The sequence below is a fragment of the Leptonychotes weddellii genome, chromosome 5, assembly GCF_054177405.1.
Source record: "Leptonychotes weddellii isolate Sample4059 chromosome 5, ASM5417740v2, whole genome shotgun sequence".
Taxonomy (NCBI): Eukaryota; Metazoa; Chordata; class Mammalia; order Carnivora; family Phocidae; genus Leptonychotes; species Leptonychotes weddellii.
In genome coordinates, this window is record NC_138373.1 from 23,228,220 (window position 1) to 23,254,864 (window position 26,645).

The window sequence follows — 26,645 nt, forward strand, 5'->3', positions numbered from 1 at the left end:
GAGCTAGAGAACAATATCTCAATCTTGGAGATTTGGAGGGATGACACTTGAAGGAACTAAGTTTTCCAGGCAGACACGGGTGAGGAAGGGCATCCCAGGCAGAGGGCACTGCATGTACAAAAGGATGGTGGTGTGAGTCACTCATGACTACCCAGAGCTCAGGATTGCTGGGGTGTGAATTCCATGGGAAAGCTGGGGGAAGACGGGAGCAGCAAGAGACAAGACAGGTAGGCAGAAGGCAGATGATGAAGGGCTCTGAGGTATCAATGCCAATGAACTCAGAGCAAAGCTCAGCCCAAATCCTGCTCAGTAGGAAATGGTGCCGTGATTAATTAGCAATGTCTGCTTGAGCCCAGGAAGGAAGAAGACACCCAAGTGTGCAATGTACTTAGTGGTTTTGTGATGGAAGGATTATCATCAGGGGAGTGATACGAGCAGAAGGATGCTTTAAAAAAACTCACTCCAGAAGCCATATATATGTTTTTGTTTTTTTTTTTTAAGGAGAGACTAAGAGAGGCAGAAGTAGAGGCCAGGAGGAGGAGTGGAGAAATGACTTAATACCATAAAAGAGATGATAAAGGCCCAAAGGGGAGAACAGGATGGTTGGGGAGGAGGTGATGGACAAAAGAGGTATTCAGAAGTCAAAACTGCATCACCTTACGGATTTGAAGGGAGTAGAAATAACATAGAGATCCCTGGGTTGCTAGCTTGGGCAACCTGGAGGTTGGAGGTGATATTCACTATGGAAGAAAGTTGAGAATCTGGGGACAGAAAGATGGTGGGTTCTTACTGGGACCCTAAGATGCCTGTGGGACCCCAGGGTGGAGACGTCCCTTGACTGCTGGGTATGTGGGTCAGGAATTCAGATGAGTGATAAGGACCAGAGTCACTGGTTTACACATGGCAGGGATCATCACTGGCCAGTCATCTGCAGCTACCTAGTTCCCTCAACCCCCAGGGAGGCCCAGCTGTAAATGAGAAAGACCTCTCCCACCAGTGGGGTTCTCTCCTAATCTAAAACTATTCCCGATCGGCAGGATTAGTGAAGGATGACAGAAGAAAGTCATTACTGAATAATCCCCTGCACGTTTCGCAGGCAACGTGGCATTCATATGATCCTTGTAATCCAATTACGCGATGCAGGAAGCTATATCTTAATTCCTGACTTCATTGTGGCTTGCCAGGGTTGTAGGCAAACCTTGTTAAATAAGGTGTCACCTAAACACTGGATGGTGCATACAAAATGAGCACAGAACGCGGGAGGAGGTGGGGAAAGAGGGGACAGGGCGCAGCTGCTTAGAAGAGTTCCTGTTTCAAGCAGCCAATGGGTGACTTAGAACCTGGTGAGGCTTCTAAGTCCTCCCCACGGAGGCTTCTGATTGACACAGACTTGGTCCTCCCACCCCTCTCCATCCACTCTGCTCCTCCCTGGGCTGTGAAAGCTGGGCGCCCTCTGTGCGCTCCTGGGAACTCACTGGACAATAGGAATGGCAATCATTTTTACATGGTTGCATTTACCCAGTGCCTCATTCATGCCTGGCACACTCTGGGGCACTTCACATACATTATTTGTCACTCTCCCAAAATCCTTAGGCTGAGTGGACCGTGCCCTCATTCTAAGGCCATGCAACCAGTTAGGGCTGGAGCTAAGAGTCAAAGCCAGATCTGGTTGGTTTCTCAAGGTGGTGACCTTCGCCTCTGGCACCATGCCCATATGAGGTGGGATTCCAGAACTATCACAAAAATAACGGGGCAAAGGGTCTGAACTCTAGCCAGGCCAGGGAAACCCCAGCAGACCAGCCGGTGGGGATGCAGCTCAGTGTTGTGAAATCTTCCAGTTTTCCAGAAGGTTCCAGAAATACTGATTCTTATGTTCAAAATTCCAAATGTTAAAACGGTTACTAATTTATATTACAAAAATCTGTATGTGACTATACTGGGTCAAATAGGGTCTCCCCAAAATTCCTGTCTTCCTGGAATCTCAAAATGTTACTATGTGGAAATAGGGTCTCTGCAGATGTAATTAGTTAAATTAAGATGAGCTCCTACTGGATGAGGATGGGTTCTAAATCCAATGCCTTGTGTCCTCCTAAGAACGCCACCTGGAGACACACAGGGGAGGTCATGTGACCAGGGAGGCTGAGATTGGAGCGGTGTATCTATCAGCCAAGGAATGCCAAGGATTGCTGGGAACCACCAGAAGCTGGGAGAGCACCACGGGTTCTCCTTCACCACCCAGAAGGAACCAGCCCTGCCAACAACCTGATTTCAGACTCTGAACTCCAGAATGCTCGTTCTCCAGAATGAGAGAATAAATTCGTGTAAAGTCACCCAGTTTGTGGCCATTTGTTATGGCAGCCCCAGGACACTCATACCCTGAGCCAAACCAAACACATCTGCGAGAGGACAGTGCCCGCTGTTCTTCAGCTGGTCCTGGGATCCTGTTCTCAATCCCTCCTCTGCCCGCCCCCCCTTCGGGGTCTTGAGCAACTCACATCCCCCTTGAATCATTCCCTCTGCACCATGTCCTCCTCCTTCCTTCTCTGGACCAGGTCAGATTTTTCCACCTTCCCAGTTCCTGCTATTTGCTGCTCGAGTCCTTCCATGAACGGTGGGAGTTCTGCGTCTTGGCCCCTGGAATCTGACTGCTATCTGTTACTCCAATGGAACAATCAGGGACTAGTTTTCTCCATGTGTCTTTCTTCTCTAAAGCTTTGACACCTCTGGGGGCACGTCCTCTTCCGGAGACCCCGTGCTCCTTTGGCAGCCCTGGTACCCCCTTTTCCTAGGTCACCCAAGCTCTTGTTACTACTTCCCTCAGCTCCGTAGTGGCCTTTTCCTCATTCCTCAGACTCTTAAATGTAAGCATTTCTAGCCTGTTCTCTTTTCTATGTTAGCTCTAAACGAGCGAACCCAGTGGCCCTCAAGTGTAATGACTTTGTCTCCTAGGGGACATTTATCAATGTCTGGAGACATTTTTGACTGTCCCAACTGGGGTGGGGTACTAGTGGCATCCACTGGGCTGGGGCCAAGGTACATTTGAAGTACACAGGGTATAGCACCCGCCAATCAAAAATGATTCAGTCCAAAATGTCGCTAGTGCCACTGTTAAGAAACCCCGATGTAACTTAACCCCAATTTGACGCTCTTGATGATTTACCTCATGACCCGTGTTTCTCAAGGGACTGGAGTCTTGCATACGCTCAAAAGGAAAAGGTTCCTGCACTGCTTCGTAGAGATTCCCTATGTGTGCTTATCCTTGTAAGGCACTGACAAGTTCTGCAGCCAAAGAAAAACCAGCATTTCAGGACGGAAACCCTTTGATCAGGCAATAGCCACTAACACTCTTCTGGGACAATCTGTACCATCTAACATTTACTGAGCCTTTCCTACATGCCAGCAGTGCCCTAAGCACTGGGACCTCTGTCCCCTTCAGGCACTGGTGTACAGAGGCAGCGAGGGGCCATGACTGAGTGCAGGCTCTGGACTTAGGCATCTGGGGCCGGGCTATAATGATCGGTGTGACCTTGGTAAACCCCTTCATTTCTCTAAGCCTCGATTTCCTGACCTTTAAATGACAGGACATTTAGTATCCATGTCAAAGGGTCGTGAGGCTCAAGTCATATAAAACAAAGGACTTCAGGGCAATGTTGGCTACTGATTCATCGATGATGAAGATGGTGATGGTAGTGACGGAGGTGAGGAGAGTCATCCAGTGATGGTGGGGGTACTGGGGATGGTGGTGGTGGTGGTGTGTGCTCTCCATCTGGAATGCCCTTCCTCCCTCCTTGTAACCTGATGAAATTATATCCACACCTAGCAATTCAGTTCAAGGACTAGGACACTTTCACTGATTGCCTCCTTCGGGCAAGTCTTCCTCACATCTGTGTTCTGCAGCATTTCGTTAATGCCTCCACCATACTACCCTCTGCCGTCCGCAATCAGGACCCCTGGACCTATCTCACGGCCTGTACCCGTCCTGGTCTCCCCTGCAGAGACCCCTGCCCCTCCCCGGTCTGCCCCTCCCTTGGCGCATGCGCCATTTTATGTGCGCATGCGCCATTTTATATACACATGCTGACATCCAATGGGGTGCATTACCAAGACCCCACAACTTTCCAACCTGCGTATAAACAATGAGAACAGAAGCAATGCATGGGAATCTGCATCCCAGCTCGCTTCAAGGAAACCTCAAGGCAAGCTCATCCCCAGCTTCAAATCACTCTGAGAGCCGGGGAGGCGCCGGAAGACGAGCTTCCTTGCAGGACGGGCCCTGACCATCCTGCTTGAAAACGGTGAGCCATGGGTGCCGGAACTGAGCGCAGCAAAGAGGGGGCCTGGAAAAGCAGCCCGGTTCCCTGCTGCCACGCTGTGCCAGAGACTTCTCACCGCAGACACCAGCGAGGGTCCTTCAAGCAGAAATCTATGCAGGCAGGCGTGGTGCACGAGGCGTTCCACATACCAAGTGGCCCGCAGAGATGCCGGCTTCAAAGAGCCTGCAGGCTGGCGGCTCCTGGGCCGGCCTAGCCGACAGACAGGTTTTGAGGGGCTGCCTTTCTGTTTTGCTTGTTTGTTTTAAACAAAGATAGCTGCCAGTTCAATCAAGAGATTCCATGCAAAAATTCAGATTTCTTACTTTGTTTTAAACCCAAGATCACGCCTGTGTGTGTAATCCATGAGGCGCTTTAGTCTGGGGCTTTAGACGGATCTGTGTTATTTATTCGGTGAGCCACGGTCCCCACCCGCCTGCTCCAGGCACCTGCATCCTGCCGGCCCCTCAGGGTACTTCTGTGGCCCTTGCATTGAACACCGAGGTATGAAAATGCCATCTTCGGGCTGGTTAAGAGCATGTACTTGGGAGTACAGCAGACTTGGCTTCCAATCCCGGTTCTGCCTCTGGCTGGCTGGGTGACCTCAGGCAAGGTACTTGCTCTCTTAAATCATAGTTTCACCGTGGGAAAAGCAAGGACACTGATGACAGTGACTTCTCTCTACTGTGGGACTCACACACAGGAAATGCACTGCAGCGATCTCCATCACAGAACCTGTCTCCACCGTGGAGGTGAGTCCTGTTATCAACCCCTTCTCGCAGAGGAGGACCTTGGGATTGAAGAACAAAGTGATCTGCCCAAGATCTCTGAGCTCACGAGCGACAGAGTCTGGATTCAAAAGCAAGCAGCCCCTTTCCTGCACCCAGGTTCATCACCACTACTTGGAACATGCCAGATGCTGCACTCCTGAGGCCAGCTGAATCCACCAGCAAAATCATCCCCCCAGGTTGGCTTTTATCTATCTGTGCACACACCTCTATCCATGCATATTGTAACTGTTTGGTTATGCCCTGGCCTCTCCCGCTAGGCTGTGAGCAACTGCGAGGTCTTGACTCATCTCTGCACGGCCAGAGCCTGGCACATTGCCAGGCCCTATCACCTGTTCGCCTAATGCATAATAAATAAGCTTAATGAATAAATAAGCACATGCAAAATCAATCGAATCAGCTATTGGGTACGGAGTAGATAAAAACAAAGAAAAATTAATAAATTCAGCTCACTGACGACCTTTTTTGACATTTCTAAAAATCTCTCTTGGATCATTATGGATTTCACAGCATTATCCAAAGGGCCCCCCACTTGGGAATTGAGCAAGCGAAGTTATGTGATAAATGCAAAGAAAATAAACTACTCTACTCTTCCCGCCCCCTCCCCACTCCAAGGCTCAATTCTACTGCGAGCAAAACGAACCCAGTGTTCTTTGGTGTAGATTCACTTAGCCCACAGAGAAACGTCTGTTTGCAAGACTGTGTTAGTTATTACCCTATCATAATAAAATAGATTATGCTATAGTAATGAATACAACCATAATGGTTTGCTGGCAGTTTAATCAATGTATTCCTCAAGTGCAGTTGAGGAAAAATAGGTAACAGAGGATCATTTGATCTACATTTTTATTAATTTGGTGCCATTTGTCTTCTGGTTCTTTTAATGATCTTTCATTATGGAAAATGGGGAAACTCCCTGGAAAAAAAAAGTGGAGTTATCTTGCTCGGTTTTCTTCCTCGCCTTGTTTTAGTATGGAAAATAGCTCATTCCAATTCAATTTGGGAATGGAGATTCCTGACGCCTAATTAAATGTAGTTCCGGATTTCAGCAAGAAAAACTCCCTGATCCCTGACAAATCAGACAAAACTGTTCAAATCATACATAAGTTTGAGTGTGTTGAAAGAGGCCTGGAGTTTGCAGAGGCAAATCCCTATCATCATTGTGCTCGGGTTTTTTTTTTTTTTTTTTGAGGACCTACTATGTGCTAAGCACAGTTCTGAATGCACTGTAGATTTTTTTTTCCAGTCCTCCCACCGATCCTATAAAGGGAGGTACCAGTGGTCTCATTTACAAATGGGGCTCAGAGAGGTCACTGACCTAAGGGTACACAGCTAGAAAGCGGCAGCAATGGGCTCTAAACTGAGGACCCCATCCCAGTGCCTCAGCTGCTTTTCAGCCCCCAAAGATGGGCTGAGTCATGGTAGAAATCCTGCATTCGGGATAACGCGCGGGGAACGATGACAATTATTTTATTCACAGTTCTTGGCGTCTCTCTTGATCATAGGGCTTTTGGGCTGAAAAGATGTTTGCCTAGTACCTCCATGTGTTTCTAGAACATCCTGTGTGTTGGTAAATTTGCACCCTGTACCTTGAGTGTCCTCCAAGTAAATTTCTGTCCAAACCTAGTTAAGTGCTACCATCTGTATATTTTTTTAAAAAAGATTTTATTTATTTATTTGAGAGAGACACAGAGAAAGCATGAGCGGGGGTGGGGGGGAAGGGCAAAGGGAGAAGGACAAGCAGACTTCCCGCTGAGCTGGGAGCCCGATGCGGGACAGCCTTATAACTGAGAATGACCTATGTTTTTTTACCGCATACATCATTCTCAATTATTTTATCAGAGGCTGTACTGATGGGGAGGAATGGGGGAAGAAAGTCATTAAGAGGTGGGTGACATTCTGAGAGAAGACTTGGGGGGGGCACATTGGTTGATGGGATGGTTTCATTTCTCCTCATCCTGGGAATTCTGGAAGCTTGTCCCCATTTACCACTGAGCCAGAATTTGTTCCCTGTCAGCTTTCAACTGCCATAATCAGGGGTTGGAAACACAAAGCCCACAGGGGCTGGGGGGGCAACCTGATGAACGAGGAGGGCCTGGGGTGAGACCTGACTCAGTGATGGAGCCATGAAGGAAGGCAAGAACCCACGTCTCATCAAAAGGAGGTCACTTCTCTCAGCAATGGACAAACATTGCTACATGAGGCACTGCAGGCTTGGGGGTGGCAGATTTCCCCTGAATTTCAAGGGAAGCTGGAAATGTGGAAAGTGAAATGAGGATCTCCAATCTTTAATTCTTAGCAACTCGTTCACAAAATTTAAGCATCTTAGCACAAGCCTGCCAGTTTGCCAGCTAGTCCTGAGGGTAAGCGTGAGAGTCAGGGTGTGTAGGGCTTACACGCCTCTCTCTCACTTGCTAGCCTCAATGGTTACCCAGAGGCCAAGACGACACCAGGGTTGTTCATTAGAGGGACACATTGGTGTCACCAGCTGAAACAGAGGAGACAAAGAGAAGGCTGGATTTGGTTGAGGGTGGAGGGTTGAAAAGTCCCCGTGGGCCTGAGATGTTAGTGGGACATCTGAGTGGTAATGTCTGTTGTATTAGCTCCTGGTGCCCACGCTAACAACTGAGCGGCTTATACAATAGAAACGTATTACCTCACAGTTCTGGAGGCTGAAAGTTAAGATCAAAGGGTCACTGAGGTTGAGTCCCTCTGAGGGCTGTGAGGGCTCTTCCTTCGTTTACAGATGCATCACCTCGAACTCCACCTTCATGTTCCCATGGCACGCTCCCTGTGTGTGTCTGTCTCTGTGTCCAAATTTGCCTTTTTTTTTTTTTTTAAAAAATAAGAACACCAATCATATTAGATTGGGAGCCCACCCTAATAGTCTCATCTCAACTCCATCATCTGCAAAGACCCTACTTCCAAATAAGGTCACATTCACAGACCGCAACATCGTTTTGGGGAAACAATGCAACCCATGATATCTACCTAGCAATTGAGTTTAGGATTCTGAAACTCTGGGAAGAGACCGCATTCGGGACTCAGCAGGATTTAACTTACTGTTCAATGGACAAAAGGGAGACGAAGAACCACCTTCTGGTGAATGCCACTCCAGGATTTAAAACATTAAAGATCCAAGCATGTGTAATACTGTTGTTTGGGGAGAAACCTTGCTGCTTTTCACACTTAATTGTCCACTGGTAGGAATAATGGTACTCAATCAACAATCATCTACTATTATTATTACTATTATTATTACCTGGAGGGGCTCCAGACTCAGATCTGTGTTTTTTAGTCGTTTCTCCCCCTATTCTCAGTCCGGAAAGAGGCTCGGACACATTAGAGAAAATGTTCATCCCCCGTCACCCTCAAATAGAATGTTCTCACCACCAGTCGGCGTACCTTGTAGCGAGCGGTTCCTGCCTCCCCTCCCCCTGCTCACGCACAGGGATGCGTCTTGGCTGAAGATACCGGTGGAGTTTGAGGTTCAAGATCAATGCCCTTTGTCCTGACAGGAGGCGAATTAGTTTTCCAGGACCTTTCTCACGGCTTTAAGTGCACATGTAATTAAACAGAGCCTGTGCTGGGTTTCAGATTAGTTTTGAAGTGTGCCTATGGCAAAAGGTCTCTTCCTTCCTGAGAGACGCAGGGGTGTAATTAGAAGCCGAAGACCGTAATCATCAGCATTTCTCACCAGCATTTAAAAATGATGATCCAATATTCATTTGGGCCCAGTTCTACTTCCTGTGAGACCACAGTGGTCTCAGATGCTGTGTGCCGGGTGTTGGCCAAATTCAGGGACTCCTCTGGGGTCTCTCCGGTGACACTGTGTGTTTAGCCCGTTCCAAGCCAGTTATAGCTGAGAGTGCAAGTGAGAGGCACTGATGAGGTAGAGAGCCTCTGTCCTTATTTCCAGGTCAGTATTAACACACTCCAGGTGGGAGGCCAGCTCTAAACCCCTCTGAAGGTCACTGTTGATTCATCAATAAACATTTGTTGAGCATCTGTTACATGTCAGGCATCCCGCCTTGGTGCAGCATCTTTCCAACGAGTGGAGGTGCATCTAGGAACGAGGCTGGAGGGTTTTTCTAATGAGATGAAATCAGAGCCTTTTTCCTCTGACCTTTCCAGCCAGCCAGCCCATCCCTGAAAGTCGACCAAAACCCCACAGAAACAAGTTTTAGTCATTCCTTATTACATCTGTAATTTATTCCCATTTAATCAGTTCTGAAGGCAATGGAAAATTTCTGAAGTCTTGGACTATACACTGGAGAGAGCGAGCAGGAGCTTTCGTCCTAGAACGGGGCTTGGTAAATTTTTTTTCTGTGAAGGGAAAGACTGTATAGTTTCGGCTTTGGGGGCCACGTAGCCCACTCTGGTGCAACTACCGCACTCTGCACTTGAACTTGGAAAGCGGCCCAGATGATACATACGTGAATGGGCATGGCCATGGATGTTCACAAGCAGGCTGCCAGCCCATCCAAACCAACTCCTGTCTCAGAGAAGCCGGGCAACCTGTCCTGCAGAAATTGGGCATGCGTTCTGTGAGGCCATTGGAGTCCACGAAAAAAAATTCAAAAATCCTTTTCAGGGCCTACAACACCCTGCATGAGCAGACTCCTGCTTCCCTCCCTTGCCTTCACGGCCTACTGTGCCCCATTACTGAGTAAGCTTCGGCCACCCCTTCCGCCCCTCTCTTCTTAGCCTGTGAGTGCTTTGCCAGTTCAGGGCGTCAGCACAACCAGTTTCTCTGTTTGTATGTATGTATTTATTTGTTAAAGATCTTATTTATTTATTTGACAGAGAGACAGCGAGTGCACAAGCAGGGGAGTGGCAGGCAGAGGGAGAGGGAGAAGCGGGACTCGATCCCAGGACCCTGAGCCGAAGGCAGAGGCCACCCAGGTGCCCCATTTTTTTTCTGTTTTCAAAGCTCTACCAGAACTGGATTCTAATTCAGTTCAAAAACTAGACAGTCTCACTTCCATCAGCTTTTGCAAATTAGTCGAGGAGTTCGCGTTATCTTATTTGCCTTCACAATACTGAGATCGGAGGGGTCATTGGCTCCATTTTCCAGATGCAGTAAATTCTCCACTCCCACTGCTTTTACCAACACCACTCAGCCTAACGAACAATCCAGGCATTTCCTTTGATTCCTCACTAGTCTTCATCTCTACAGTTAGTCGACTGCCAAGTTCTGCCAGATTTGCCTCTTGAATTATTCTCAAACCTCTGAATTGTTCTCTTTCTTAAATTCTTACCTGGATTATCCCAAAAGCATGTTTATTGGATTTTGCCTGCAGACTTCCAACTTTTCTAATCCATCCCTCTCTATGTCTGTCCGTCCATCTGTCCATCTAATTCATTCATCTTTTCATCCATTCATTCATACATCCGCCCATCTGTTCTTCCATCCATCCACCCATGCATGCATCCACCCATGCATGCATCCAACCATCCTGGGCATCTACTTTGTGCTAGGTGGGGTAAGTACTGAAAAAATAAAAACAGAACTTCCCTTCCTGGATATTTTGGTCTATTTAGGAAAAGAGATGCTGAACAACCAACCACACAATGTTACAAACTGGAATAAAGGCTATAAAAGAAAAGTTTCCCTTAAGAAATCATAACTGGATTTAAGCTCCAAAGGATGTGAGCTTGCCAGGAGAGTCATGAGAACAAGGGTGTGGACAGGGAGACCAGATGTGGGAAAGCCTTAGGCTGAAGCCTGCTTTCTCTAGGCGTGCAGGAGGCTGGGGGCCCCTGGTGCAATGAGCCGTCGGGGGAAGACAGGTGAGAATGACAGACAAGGCTGTTGAGAGAGGTGGGGTGGTTCCCATGGGGCCCCAAAGGCCGCTGTAAGGTAGTCCAGTCACTCTAGGTACAATGGGTAGACTCGGGTGGGTTTTCAGCAGATGTGCAACACGGTTCAAAGCATATCTGATGAGGAATGTTCTGGATGCAGAGAGTTACCTGGCAGGCGGGGCAGGGTGTGGCAGAGATGACGTGACAAATGAGCCAAGAACATACTCTGCATCCCCATGAGAGATGTGAGCAACCTGGCAAGGGAAGTCGTGGAGGAGACAGAGAGAAAGGGACCTGCGAGTGATATTCTCACTGCTGGGGGAGATGTGAAAATGGAAAAAAAACAAACCTGAGCCAGCCTGTCACCTGAGCTCCTCTGAAGGGAATACTAATCCGAATGATATTGAACAGTGAATGGCCATGTATTCTGAATGTACCAGGTACTTAACATTATGTGCTTTGTAGACAGCATCTCAAGACTTAGGAGATAGAGACTATCACTAGTTCCATTTTACAGATGGGAAGAATGAGGCACAAGGAGGTTTAAACAGTGCACCCAAGGTTCTATAGCTAGCACTTGGCAGCACCAGGATTTGACTCCAGAACCCCAAGGATTAAAACCCCGTGTCCTTGACCACTGTCTAGGCAGTAGGACTTCTGCAATGCTCAACTTCACAAGGATCGTCTGAGTCAGAAACCCCCAATGTAGACGCCCCCCCCCACCCCCCCAGAAGGAACCTCATAGGATTCCAGCTGCATAAATAAAGTCTGGAGGCTGAGCCCCACTGATCTGCTGGAGTCTTTACTGCTCTACAAATGCACTATTAATCAGCTGCTGGGGTCCTCCCCATAGAGCCTTTTAAATTATAGTCAAAATCCTTGATAGCATTCTGTGCACCTTAATAGTGTATTTCCTGTGCTCACAGCAATAAACAAGGGGAGGGAGGGAGGCCTGGATAACCAGGTTAATTGCCCTTTGAGGTCTAGGCTGAGAACGCAGTGGCAAGAGCGCCTCCAGATTCTCTGGGTCCCCGGCTGCGAAGCTACTGAAGTCTGGAAACAATCATCACTGTCAGGCCGGCATCAGGAGTCCGGACCACGGCTCCTTCAAGCCTGGCCTGGTTGCTGTAGCTTCTCTGGGCCTCTGGGTCACCTTGTCGGGGGTCCCCCTGCCTGGGAGTTTCACTCTGAGTAGGGAGAGCAGAGGCTGTATGTGGCTTGGGACCTAGGGGCCACCCAAGGGGGCGTGCTGCTTCTTTGAGGGGCTATTAACCAACTTCCAGGTTAGGACATGGGGGTGTGGTGGGCAACGAGGCAGGCTCCCATCTTGCCTTCTGCAGTTCTTTTGCCAACCCACCAGAGCAGCCAGAAAGCTCACTCTGAAGCAGGGGTCAGCAAACTTTGGCCCTTGGGTCAAATCCAGCCCGTCGGTAAATAATGTATGACAGCACAGCCATTCACGTTTATCTACATATTGTTTACATCCTGAGCTGAGGAGGGTAAGACAGAGACCCTAATGTGCCCTATAAAGCCCGAGATATTTACAATCTGGCCTTTTATGGAAAGTCTGCTAATCCCTATTACAAAGTATAAATCAGATCATGCCACTGTTCCTGCTCAATGACTATCAATGGCTCCCAACTACCCTATGATAAAGGTGAACTACCTTATCCAGGCCTCAAGACCCCTTTCAGTGGGACCCTGACTCAGGCAGGCAATCTCATCTCCTGCACTCTCTGCAATTTGGCTGTGTGTAGACCTTGAACGAATCATCCAGCCTTACTTAGACTTAGGATCCTCGTCTATAAAATGGGGCAATAAAACCCACCTCGGTGGGGTTAGCGTGACGTTCACATGAATGCAATCCCTATTTGCCAGAGCTAAGCTTTTTTTTTTTTTTTAATTGTGGTAAAATACATTTAACAAAATTTACCATCTTAACCATTTTTAAGTGTACAGTTCAGCAGTGTTAAGCACATTCCCACTGTTGTGCAACCGACGCCTTGTATTCTTTTAATCTCGTAAACCTAAAACTCTACCCATCACACAAAAACCTCCCATTCTCCCTCACCTGGCAACCACCATTCTAGTCTCGATGCATCTGACTACTCTAGGTACCTCCTGTAAGTGGCATCGTACAGTGTTTGTCTTTCTGTCATTGGCCTACGTCACTGAGCATAATGTCCTCCAGGTTCACCCATATTACAGCATGTGCCAGAACACCCTTCCTTTTTAAGGCTGAAGAATATTCCATTGTATGGACAGACCACATTTGCTTATCTCTATTCTCCCATCGATGGATACCTGAGTTGCTTCCACTTTTTGGCTCTTGTGAATAATGCTGCTAAGAAGAACATGGATGTACAAATATCTCCTGGAGGTCTGCTTTCAATTTTTTTGGGGGGGGGGCGGTATTTATCCAGAATAGAAGAGCTAACTCATACTGAGAACTTTCCAGAACCAGGCTCTATTCTAACACCTCACATAATCTCATTCCGTCCTCACAAGAAGCATGCGAGGTCAGAAGTATTATTATCATGAAGGTGACCATGTAGTTTTTGTGACCCACGCTGGGAAACTCTTGAGACGAGAAAGAGTGCTATTAGTAATTCTATGGGGGACAACAGTCAGAAATGGGGATGGTCCTGGGCAAACTGGAATGTCAATCATCGTCCCTACTTTACAGATTAAAAACATTACACAAGATAGGGGCCGTGACTTGCTCAAGGTCACCCAGCTGGCAAGTGGCCAGCCAGAATTCAAACCCAAGTGGACGGACGAAAGCCCTCAATACGGAGCACAGTTCCACGTACATCACACCTGGCCCGGCAGTAGTCGGAGATGGGTAGATGGCGTCTAATGGTTACTGGCTCTTTTTTTTTTTTTTTTTAAAGATTTTATTTATTTATTTGAGAGAGAGAGAATGAGAGAGAGCGCGCACATGAGAGGGGGAAGGTCAGAGGGAGAAGCAGACTCCCTGCTGAGCAGGGAGCCTGACGTGGGACTCGATCCCGGGACTCCAGGATCATGACCCGAGCCGAAGGCAGTCGCTTAACCAACTGAGCCACCCAGGCGCCCGGTTACTGGCTCTTCAGGCTGGGAAGAGGGACCTTTAGGGGGAGAGGGATCAGCAGGGCTGAGAAAGACAAAGGGGTGGGGTGGCCATGTTCCATGCCCAAGAATGAGCCTGGTGATGCGGCACGCTCATGCTACATGGGAACTGGCCAGACAGAGGAGATAAAGGCACACAGAGGGAGGCAGGTGACCCCGTCTCAAACACACCACCCTGGCTTTTCTCAACCAAGACACTATCGACAATTGGGACTGGAAAACTATGATGGGGCCTGTTCTGTGCATTGTGGGATGTTTGGCGGCACCCTGGTTTTTACCCGCTAGATGCCAGCACAATCCCTGTGTCATTTATAACAACCCATGTCCGCAGACATGGCCAAATGTCCCCTGGGAAGGAGCACGCTCATCCCCGTTTGGAACCAACGTCCTGGAAGAAAGGGCAGAACTGGAGGGCACGGGGTGTTCTCCAGGTCAGTGCTTCTCAAGGTCTGGTTCTAGAACGGCAGCAGCTGTTAGAAAGGCAACTTCTGGGGGCCAGCCTCGACTGCATCAGCATTTCTGGGGGCAGGCCTGGGAGTCTGTGTTTTAAGGAGCTCAAGTATGTGGACCACTATCCTTGATGATGGAAAAGACTTGCTCGGTCTCAGAAGCTTAGGAACTAGACTTGTTACTACTCTGAAACCTGACAAGGGTGCCTATAGGAGATAGGATATAGATCCCTATAGGAGAAGGAAGATGTTCTGGAAGCTTCTAACATTCTGTTCGTGACAAATACAGGATAGAACATCCCGCTGTAACCAGTACAGCATTTTTGCAGGATAGTTTGATGGTATCTATCAAAATTTAAAGCAGACCAGCCTTTCAACCTACCAGCTGCATTTCTCAGGGTGTTCCTAGGGGCCAGTCTCAACTCGGGGCCCTAAGAGAATTCAAATTCAGCTCTAGGGCGTCTGGGTGGCTCAGTCATCAAGTGTCTGCCTTCAGCTCAGGTCATGATCCCAGGGTCCTGGGATCGAGCCCCGCATCGGGCTCCCTGCTCAGCGGGAAGCCTGCTTCTCCCTCTCCCACTCCCCCTGCTTGTGTTCCCTCTCTCGCTGTCTCTCTCTCTGTCAAATAAATAAATAAAATCTTTTAAAAAAATAATAATGATGAAAAAATAAAATTAAGCTCTAATGTCCTTGAGGCATCCATCTTAACCAGCAAATTTGCTTTTCTCCAGTGCATCTGGAATGGTACTAATTACGCACCATTTTGGGGGAGAACAGAGAAAACATCCCTTCAATACAGTAAAAATCTGACGTCAGTGTAAATGTCCATTCATAGGGGAATAGCTAAACTATGGCACGGCTACCCTCCAGAGTAACAGCCAGCCATTACAAAGAATCATACAGGCAATAAAAGGGAATAGGAAAATAAACACATTGCAGGGGAAAAAAAGGAATTACATAGGTCTCTGTCTCCGGACAGGGATACAGGTCTCAGACGTAGATACCAATCTGAATTAAAACACAAGTTCCACGGGCGGGTGGGTGGCACAGTCGGTTTGAGCATCTGACTCTTGGTGTCGGCTCAGGTCTGATCTCAGGGTTGTGAGATTGAGCCCCGGGTCAGGCTCCCTGCTTCAGTTTCTCTCTCCCTCTCCCCGCCTCCCCCCCCCCCACACTGGCCCTCTTTCCCTTCCAAATTAATAAATCTTTAAAAAAAAAAAAAAAGTTCCAGAACTACACATCAGTTTCATATACTTTTTGAGTCTTCCCAGTCCAAATCAGATGCTTTATTTTTGCAAGTTCCAGATCGACACATTCGTTTCTTATCATTTATGCCCTCCCCCCGCAGCACAAAACCAACTCTACTTCAGCATCTACTGAATTTACAGATCTCAACGAGGGGCGCCTGGGTGGCTCAGTCGGTTAAGCATCTGCCTTCAGCTCAGGTCATGATCTCAGGGTCCTGGGATCGAGTCTCACATCGGGCTCCCTGCTCAGCGGGGAGCCTGCTTCTCTCTCGCCCTCTGCTGCTCCCCCTGCTTGTGCTCTCTCTCTCTCAAATAAATAAATAAATAAATCTTTAAAGATCTCAACGAAAACAAAAATGCGTCTGCAGTTACCCCTCAGAGAGGGCCTGGTCAAGTTCAATTTCCCCTTTATCTGCAATGTTTTCTGCTTTTTGAAATAATGAGAATGTATACCGTCCCACTTGAATAATTAAAGAAATTATAACGAGCACGCTTTCTACATTATTTGAGCAAGCTTTAAAGATTAAACAAAAAAACCCCCCAAATTCTGCTTTCCCTTCCGTTGCCATGTCTTCTGACCATCCTTCACTCCTCTGGCCACTGGGAACACCACGAGGGATAGGCTCCTGGCAGCCTCCCAGTTACTCAAGACAGGTTTCTTGCTCTAACCACGCCACACTCGGAGGGGAGTTATTAATTTGCACTTTGTGGCTTATCCTTCATTCTGATTTAGGGCAACATAAACCCTCAAAATTTCCAAGAATAAATTAGTTTACTAATTTCGCCGTTAAGAGTTTATCAAAGCCAGCGCCGCTCCCTAATCAATCACCACATTTCCGTGTTTATCTCCTATTCACTTTTTACCACAGGGTTCTATACACATCAATTTGCCTGATGCTCTTCCTACATATGTTTTAAATTACTTTATCACTGTATAAATTTCACAGCCATTAAAAGGCTCTAATAACAGAATGGCTGACATGGTGTTAAAAATTGGATTCAATTCCACAGGGTAATAAATTGTGACCTAAATCCAATCTCTCATGGGTGACTGAAGGATACAATGAAAAATTATTGCTTTGTCATTTTTACACTAACACAAATAGACCATGGGCAACCAGAAACCGGCAGAGAAAGAGCAAGCGACCGGTGCTGGCTATTTTTCACCCAGGAAGGCTGCGCAGGCAAGTCCCGAGGGTCTTGGATGGGGGCAATCCCCGCCAGAAGCGGGTGCATTACCTGACTGTGAGGATCCCTTTGCAATGGACAGATGTAGCTCGGGGAGCAAGTTAAACTGCTCAAGCCTCCTTCAGCCAAAGGGCAGCTGAAGTAAGCCTTTGCCTCTGGAACTGAATAAAAGTCTCTGAGCTCAGAGACTGGCCCTGCCACTGAGGGAATGTGTGATTCGAGGCAGGTTTCCTCCCTCTCTGTGCGTCAATGTCCTGGACTACAGAGCTGTAAGGAGAATAAATGATTTAATGTGGCTAAAAAGCCTAGGATAGTCTCTGGCATTTAGCAATCCCTAGGTAAAGGTTAAGCATTATTATTTAAGAACAGATTCTTGTACAGAGACCTCAGTGCCCTCTTCTTTTTGGTTGCAGGGAAGGAGAGTAATGAACAGGGAGAGAAAGGTGTTAACATTTCCGCTGCCTTTCCCTTTATCTCTGGAGAAACCGGATCAGTCATTTGACACATTCTGATGGCACAGTTGTGAAAGGCGCCACCGCCGCAGAGCAGAGAGGTGAAAACATGGGTTTTGAAGTCAGGCAGAATGGAATTTGAGTTCAGGGTTTGCCGCTTGCAAGTGCAACACTGGGCAAGCCACTGGGCCTCTCCAACCCTCAGTCTTCCCTTGTGTAAAGTGTGGACAGGGAGCCCACTTTTCTCCAGGGCTGCGGGGAGGGTTCGAGGAGATCATGCATGGAAAGGGCTTGGCTGTATGCCTGGTGCTCAGGACGTGCCTAAGACATGGGAGCTCTCATGCCCGAGGCTCTGTGCAAGAGCTGGAGAGCAGGGGGGACACACACAGGTGAGACTAGGCCTCGTGACTAAGTGGGGGCGACAGAGGATTGCAGCCTAACATGCCTGTGCTCCCGTGGGGAGTGGGTAAGGTGACTGGGGGGTACACGTCTGGGCACCTCATGGAGACTTGGGGAGGTGGTGTCTGGGGAGGGAATTACGGAGGATTTCCAGAAGAAAGTGATATTTAAAGGAACCCCTTACCCTTAACTGCCACATACTCTGAGACAGGAGAAAAAGCCAGCTGGTTTTTGTTGGTCTGTGTAAAAAGGAGGGACTAGTCTGGATACAACTTTCATCCACGGGCCGCTCAAAAAGCCATGGGCTCTCTCTTTCTGCACCAGGTCTGTGCTTCCTGGACCCCAGGTGGCTAACACGTAGCCAGCTACACCCAAAGGAAGGAACAGGCTCCCCAAGGCCAGAAGGTCATCCTCTGAATTGCTACTCTCTGCCTCACCCCGGGGTGGTTTCTAGGCAAGATACTCACAGAAGCTGAGAAAAGCATCATCAACTGACCTACTGTGGAAGCCGGTCCCCCCTGCCCGCCCACCCACCCTGGAGGCTTCCAGAACCCTAATAATATGCTGCTGATTTGTAACAGGTACTCGGTAAGTATCTGCTGGCTGAAGAGAGGGAATAGTTCATCTGAAAGTCAGTATTTCACTCAGCAATCGGTGGGGGGGGCGGGCATCTAACAGCCCACTCTACAGGTAAGGAGTGAGGCTGACAGAGGGCTGGTGCCTTGTCAGAGGGTTTTATAGCTGAGGCACTGGTAGAGGGGGTCACCTTTCAAACCTCCCAAGGCCAGTCTGGTTCAGCTCCTTCCCCTAATGCTGGATGAGCTCGTGATCACGAAACAGCCTCGGGCACAGGGCCTGCAGGGATCTCTAGCACTTCCGGGGACACGGAGGATTCAGGAGAAACAAGGGTGCCACAGGAGGTGAGGTCCCCCAAGAGTGTGCCACCGCAGTCCAGGGCTGAGAACTTGCGTCAGTCCCCAGAGGCAGAAGGAACATAATTCTCCGGAGAGAGGATGTGGGACCTGACCTCACTCCTAGTTTTTCCAGAACCTTGACTGTCTTTGGGACTGATCTTCCCCTGGCTCTCGGGCGACTTCAATTTGCTCCTGAGAAATGCGCCCCTGGTTCCATTCTTCTCACTCAAGGTAAAAAGGCACAAATCATCTCACCCAGACATTTTGGGAATTAAAATCTGGCTGGTCATCCTCAGAGCTCCCTTGGCAGTAATGTCAGTTCTTAACCTCCCTACACCTTCTCCTGCCTCAGGGCCTTTGCACACAATGCACCCTAGGCCTGGAATGTTCTCCCTCCTGCCTTTCCCCTAGTTAATTCCTCCCAGCCTTCGTCTCTCCGCGCAACTAACATGCCAACAGGTGTCTCTGCAGAAGTGGTCCCTGGTGCAATTCTGTGTTTATTTTTGTGATCATTGGATTCATGGATCTACCCTCCCAACTTTAACAGACTACGGGCTCTATGGGGACAGGGATTCTGTCTCTTTTTCCTTCCAAATGCATCCCCCAAATCTAGTGCCCAGCACAGACACTGGATGTTTGATGAATAACCACTCAATGAATGAATGAATGAATGAACTCAGTATATCCAAAAACTAGAAACCATCCTATTTGGGTGTAGCTCATGTTCTTAGCATGTTCTTCCACAATGAGACCACATCCATTTCTGACTACCTTTTGCCCATTGCTTTCTATAGGTCATTTAGAGACAGCCCCTCCAGCTCCCTTGCTTTCTCCCCTCTCCACGCATATGGCCACTATCCTGTGTCTTTCTGTTCGTGGCCTGTCCCCGCCCTCCCCTCCAGGACTACGAGCTACGGTAGGATCTTGTCTCTTATTTACTGTATCCCAGTGCTCATGCTCGGTGCGGGGCAGCTTTTCAACACAGATTTGTTGAACAAGCGAAGCAAATGAAATATATGTATGGATGCTATGGGGAAGAATGATGTTCCCATTCAGAATGCGTTTCCAAGGGCATTCTGGGGTTCTCCTAAATTCTCCCGGAGGTGCAAGAAAGCAAGAAGATGTAGTATCCGGGGTTCATCGGCTCACACCGAGTAACAGATACTTCCTGCGTGTCTAGCGCGGTCTCTGGTGCTAGGAGACTCCATGACTCTGCTCCAACTTATCAAAAGGGGAACCTGAATGATTAGCAATCCCACATTGTCTGCAACAGTCCTGGTGGCAAAGGCTGGCCCGCCCATCTCCACGCACTGAGTGTGGGAGGGAGGGGCTGTGCTAAGGGGCGGGTGGGCATCTAGGAACTCCAGCGCTGGCCCAACGTCCAGGCTCTGCCCTGCCGCCCACAATCTCAGGATGTCACTGCTTTCCCCAGGCTCCCTCCAGCCTCCAAGGAAAAGGAAGCCGATTAGCCCAGGCTCTCCGCCGAGCTGCTCTAAACAGTGGTCCACAAATGGTGGGATGTAAACGTGCTCCCCACCCTCTAGTCTGTACATGTCATTGTGAGTGCATGAGAAGGGGGGAAAAAAGTACTCATCTAACCACGGTCCTCTCGTCTCAAATAGGCTTTTTCAGGGGCTGCTCTTGGCAGCCTCTTTCCACACCTAAACCCTTCAGCTTTGCTTCCAGGCATGGCAGTTAGGGAACAAACACACCCTAATGACAAGTTTTAAAATGAATGGCAGGATTGTACAGCCAGCTGAATGTTCCTGGGGGAAGCAGAGGGGGTGGCGAAGGAGGTGGGAGGCAGGTGAAGGGGGCATTTATGATATTTCCCATAACTACATATTTAGCTTTCTAAAAAGCCTTGTGGGTGGCAGCTCTCTTTCTTTAGGATTCTAAGACTGGGAGGGGAAAGGAACACCACAGCACTTGAGAGGACAAGGCAATGTGGAACGGGCCTGTTGGGACTCACCGCTTCATGGGTGGTGGGGGGGGGGAGGACTTGAGGGGCTGTTGGCCGTCACTGCTTGGCACACACTGGGAGCTCAATCAATGTTTGCTGGAAGATCGGGCTTGAGTAGTTAGTGGGCCTCAAAGAAACCTTTGAGGCCAGAACACCAACTGATGGTCACCACCATCTGGTCCACTGGCCAATCCCAAAGCTGCTCCCTGCGGTCCAATCCTGCATCCGGAACCCCTGTAAGAAGAACCCCTCCACAACTGCCCAGTTCCAACTCCTTTCTTAAGGCCGAATCAGATCAGAAGTGAGATTACTGAATCACACGGGAGTTCTATTTTTAAATTTTCAAAAAACCTCCATATGGTTTTCCAGAGTACCTGCACCATTTTGCATTCCCACCGACAGAGCACAAACGTCCCAGTTTCTCCACATCCTCACCGACACCTGCTGTCTTTTGTTTGGTTTTGGATAACGGCTCTCTGAAGGTGTGTGAGGGGAGATCTCACTGAGCATTTATCCCAAGAGCTGATTCAATCAGGATCTCAAAGAGTTAAGTTGGTTAAGCGTCTGCCTTTGGCTCAGGTCATGATCCCAGGGTCCTGGGATCGAGTCCCACATCGGCTCCCTGCTCAGCGGGCAGTCTGCTTCTCCCTCTCCCTCTGCTCCTTCCCCTGCTTGTGCTCTCCCTCTCTCTCAAATAAATAAAATCTTCAAAAAATAAAAACTAAAAAAAAGAACTGTTCAGTCCCTCCGGTGGCTCCCATGTCACTGAAAACAGCATGTGAACATATGCTGGGTCAGACCCCTTCTCCCTCTGCTCTAGCCCCACTGACCTGGCTGCTTCTGGAACATGCCAGGCCCTTTGCTGGGACTGCTTCTCTTCCCCGTGGTGCTGCCCTCCCTCGCTTCTCAGAAAGCCTCTGTGGTCACCTAACTAAAGTGTTCCCTCCTCTGTCCTCCTGCTCTGCGCTGTCTTCACAGTTCTTATCACACAAGACAGGGGGCTCTAGATCTACTGGCTCACTTGTCATCTCTGGCCTCTCCTATTAGGGCAGAAGCTCCAGGAAGCTAGAGCCATCCCGCCGCACGCCTCCCAGAAGCGCCGTCCATCTTATGTCAAGGGACTCGGTGCCCCAAGCTGCACACCGGAGCAAGACATTCTCCGCGTTCGCGCACTGCTGTATCGTCCTAGAATAACGGTCAGCCAACTCCAGCCCCTGGCTGCCTATTTTGGTGTGGTCTTCAAGCTAAGAAGAGTTTTTACATTTTTAAACAGTTGGAAGAAAATCAAAAGAGTAACACTTTAGGACACGTGAGAATTATGTGAAATTCACATTTTGGTGACCCTAAATAAGGCTGTACTGGAACACTGCCTTGCTGGTCATTTATTTATATACTGACGCTTTCAGGCCGCATCGAGGAGTTTTGACAGAGACCATACAGCCTGCAAAGCCTCCTATTTACTCTCTGGCCCTTTACAGAAAACATGTGCGGAGCCCTGGCTTTGGACACTGCCTATGGGGTGACCAGTGAGTGGGGTCAGCCCCTTTCCCCTCCCTGAGAAGTCCAAGAAACAGCTTTGGGACCAGGTTTGCCCAATCCCAGCGAACCACTGTTGAAATCTCTCCCCTCTACTGGCCTCTGTGTCTTGCTCAGCAGGAAGGGTCTGACTGGTTCCTCTGCAAACCTGGCCTTTTGGAAAGCGAGTCAGCACCAGCCACTCAGCCAAGCTGCGCCCGGATCAATGTGGCTTCGCCACACCGCCCCCAATAGTGTGGTGCTTTTTTAGCTTTCCACGGCTGCTCCCTCATTTCCTCATCAGCAGAAAGCCTGGGAGGAGTCAGGGTCTCCGGCTGACAGGTGGGGAAACTGAGGCACGCACACCAGGGCACTCGGACCGGCCGAGCTGCCATGCACGCCTGCACAGTCCCTCCATGCTGGGCTGCCAGCCATGCTTTCTAGAAGCCAGGTACTCGTGCTGTGGAGTCACCACACCACCCCCAGGGCGCGGGGATGGACGGGAGACAGCCCTTCTGCAGCCGGCAGGGCCATCTGTCACTTTCTCTGGAGCGGGCAGCCAGCTACCTCCGTCCAGAAGCCCACGTGTCCAGAACCTCTGGCCTCCTGCAAAGGCTGATGGGTAAAGACCATTGTCACGTCCAGGAACGGTTGCCTTTCTATCAGAAACCCCCAGTCTGTCCATCTTCAGCCCTAATACTTGAGCCGGCTTCCCCAGTCACGTGCAGAGGCTTGCAGCCCCGCAGCTGGTCGGCGGACTCAGTGGAACTAGCCCCGTGCCTGTCGCCCATCGGAGACCTGCCATGTCGCCCAGCTGCTCAGGGCTGAGTTCCTGGCCAGGCGGCAGCCTGTCCCACCTCCCAGCCGACCGCTTTCCCCGGAACGTCACACGTTTGCCCCCTGCTTGTTCTCCACCTAAAAAGGCAGGCTGCAGACGCGCGGGCCACTGCAAGCATGAGTCCACGGGCCCCACCTAACACAGCAGAGGGTGAACTGCAGGAGGCATGGGGGGCGCCAGGGGGGCCTTTCTCGGGACATTTTCACTCAAGATGGAGGGAGGCTAGACGGAGCTTCCTGACATTTAATTGTTCCCACTGTAACGAGGCATTAAAAATTGCATTACTAGCACCTGGCACTGGAATGCCTGTTACAAGCCGAACGGTCTTTATCAAGCAAGGAAGGCATTCATCAGGAAAGCTACCTCTGCCCTTCACTGGGGTCAGCGTGATCCCCGTGGCCAGGGCTTCTGGGGGAGACGTGGTCCAGGAAGGCTTCCCCGAGGAGGTGGCATTTAGGCTGAGATCTGGAGCGGGGAGAGGTGGTGGCCAGACAGGGTGGGGTGCAGTGGTGCGGGGTGCAGGGAACAGTGGAGGTGCTAGAAAGAGCGTGAGAGAATGCCTGAGCCAGGTGGGGGTCACGTCTGAAGAACAGAGCGAGAGAGATGCAGCCGGGCAGCAGGAAATCACCATCGAGGAGGACTTCCATGCACTCCTTTTCTCAATGCCCCCTTGGTCTATACCACTACCATTGCCAAGAGCCAAACATCCGCTGCATTCTACCTCCCCTCCGCACCAAGCATTTAATATTCATGCCCCCACTGCGGCCAGCAATCCTAGGAGGAAAGGCAGGAGAATCTGTGTCCATTTCACAGATGAGGAACTTGAGGCACTAGGAAGTTAGGGTCACGCACCTAGTAAAGTCACAACCAGGATTCAAAACCCAGTGCTTAGAGAAAACCTCTTCTTTTCAGCCCAGATTTTCCAGCCTTGGTCTCCCATCTGACATGGTTTCATCTCCGTGAAACACTAGGAGGTCCAGTGATGGGAGGTCTGACCGTGGAGCCTGAGGAAGGGACAGGAGGCCCAGGCAATTGTGGGGGGCAGGGTGGGGGTGGGGCTGCCTGGGTGAGGAAGAGGGGAGGTCGGGGGGTGGTCTGGCGGCTGCAGTGAGCACAGGGGTCCTGTGAGGAGTAAGAGGCCACCGGGGGATTAGAAATAAGCCTCTCGGAGGCCAGGCTTGGGAGCTGATGGGGTAGAGCACCCCGTGCCCTCCATGTGCCTCACTCTTGGTGGCTGTCAGTGGGGGGTACACAGGGCCCTCCTTTCCTTGGGAAAATGTGTCACCCTTCCAGCTGCTTTCTCCAGGAGGTGGAGGGAAGTAGGCAAGTCACAAAGGCAGGGAACATCTCTATAAGGAGCAACCCGATTCCTGGGGTTCTAGACTCTTCCTTTTCCTTGAGTGGTGCTCAGCTGAGGGGAGGGGAAGGATGGGTGTGAGTGAGAAGAGCAGGAGCCCTTTAGAAAGTCAACACTCAAACTCTATTTCCTTCCCTCTGGATAGTTCAGACCGCCCACCATGGGTAACGGTTCCCCTAATTGGATCCAGTTTCCGGCATCATACTGGCTGAAGTTTGGGTGATGTGGAGTTCGGCACAATGACAAAGCCAGCGCGTGCATCTGGGTGCGCGCACATGTGTATATTTACACACACATTACATCTCCCTCCCCTCCCACCCCATCTCCTCATTTAGCGGGAAAGAAAAGGACCACGGGGCTGAAGCTCAAATCCCTCCTAAGCGGAGGGAAATCCGGGTGTCATGGTTTCCAGAAAGGGAATACAATCTCCGTATGGGGTGTAATTACATCTTAGCTTTCTGCAGAAGAATAGTTTATGGCTTAAATGCTATTAATTGTAAGCCGTTTTGTTCCACGGGAAGTTGTTCATTGATAACTACCCAATTAGGGTTATTTTGCAATTAGTCTATTCACAGTAAATTTATTGCAAAAGGGGAGGCTGTCGTGCAGCAAATTAAAGCAGCGCTGGGCTGGGTGTGCAATGGCTCTTAAATGCCAATCTGATTAACCAGCTCAGAGGTCCCGGGAGGGTGTGCCATCCTGGCTGACGTGGGCGAGTCTATGGGGAAAGGCCGGGCACACTCACGTTGCACAACCACGCTGGGGGGGCGGGGAGGTGTCTCAGCACGACCGGGAGGAGCGTGGGAGCCCCTGACCTCCGTGGGTGACACCAGCCCTCTTGTTTCCCCATCACGCTCCCTCCCCTCTCCTTGCAACGATACTGAGGATGGAGAAATACAGCCTACAGGCTGCAGGATCTCCTTGAGGTCTGACCGTTGGAGCTTAAGGGAAACCTTCTGCCTCTTGAGGAGGGGAAGGCCATGAGTATGGATGCAGGCCCTTGGGTAGATCAGCTCTTCTGTCCACTAGCCATGCACCTCTAACCAAGTACTAAACCTCTCAGCCTCAACGTCCTCATCGACGTAATGGGTTGATAAAAGACCTACCTCCTAGGGCTGGTGTGAGAATTCGATGTGTTATAAGGTGCCCACTGTGTGGTATTTATTGTTACACAGCATTGGTATCTGGCAGGGGTAAGCAACCTAGGGCCCACAGGCCAAATCCTGCCCACTGCCCGCTTTAGTCAAGTGAGTTTTACTGGAACATAACTAAGTGCACAGTGTATGTATTGTGCATGGCTCCCTTTGATGGCCCACAAAGCCTCAAATATTTGTTCTCTGGTCCTTTGAAGGAAAAGTGTGTTGACTCCCAGTATAGTATGAGTGCCCAATATTACTTTCATGGAAGGGCATTCAACTCAGGCCTCCGACACTCCTCTTTCAAGCCAGGTGCTGGTTAACAAAAGATTCTGGAAACTTCTTCCTCCACTCATTTACTCCTCTACTCCATCAGCCAAGTCCCATCAAGAATATAAATGTGAACCCCACAGACAGCTTGGCCTAGGGTTGAAACGCAAGGGAGAAATGAACCCTTCCTTTTTACATCTTTCCATTTAAAAGAGAGTATAGTCCAGATACACGTTCACCGCTGCAAACTCAAAAACTACAGATGAACAGCGAGTGAAAAGCTGAAGCTGTCTACACCCCGCGCAACAGGGAACACGTGAGGGGCTTGCTGTGCATCCTTCCACAGCACTTACACACACATGGCCACTCCCTACCTGACCCAAATCCTCAATATCTTAAAAAAAAAAAAAAAAATTTAGGCTCATGACGACAGGACCGACCTCACAGGGCGGTGGATGAGATGAGCCGATTGAATGCGCAGTGTCTGACGAGGAGCGAGCGCCTGGTAACTGTCTGATAAAACACACCACCAAGAAAGGCACACAATCCAGTCAACGGCTTGACGTCAGATGCAGAGATAAACGAGTAATACCTCACCCGAGCAAATGTCCCCTCCACCTTCAGAGGGCCCCTCCGCTGGGCTTAGAGTTCTTACCTGTCTCTGCATCGCAGAGCAAGAGATGTGACTTGTCACTGGCCGTCAGCCCACAGAAGAGTCTCCAGCACAGGGAGGAAGTGGGGAGAGACAGAGGGTGGGAAGGAGAGGAAGCAAGGAAGAATGGAAGGGAGGAAGGAATTTTCCATGGAGGAAAAATGGGAAGGTCGTTTTTTAGAGCCTCCTAAGTCAATGCAACCAATTAGAAACCTTTCAAATCATATTCAATTACAATAATATCTGTGTCG

At 49.5% G+C, this 26,645-nt stretch overlaps 1 protein-coding gene across 1 annotated transcript in view; it reads right to left on the bottom strand.

Moving 5' to 3' along the window:
- The window catches only part of XYLT1 (xylosyltransferase 1), a 292,085-nt gene that overhangs the window by 96,160 nt on the left and 169,280 nt on the right, over positions 1-26,645 (bottom strand). The gene's annotated exons all lie outside the window — the stretch shown is intronic.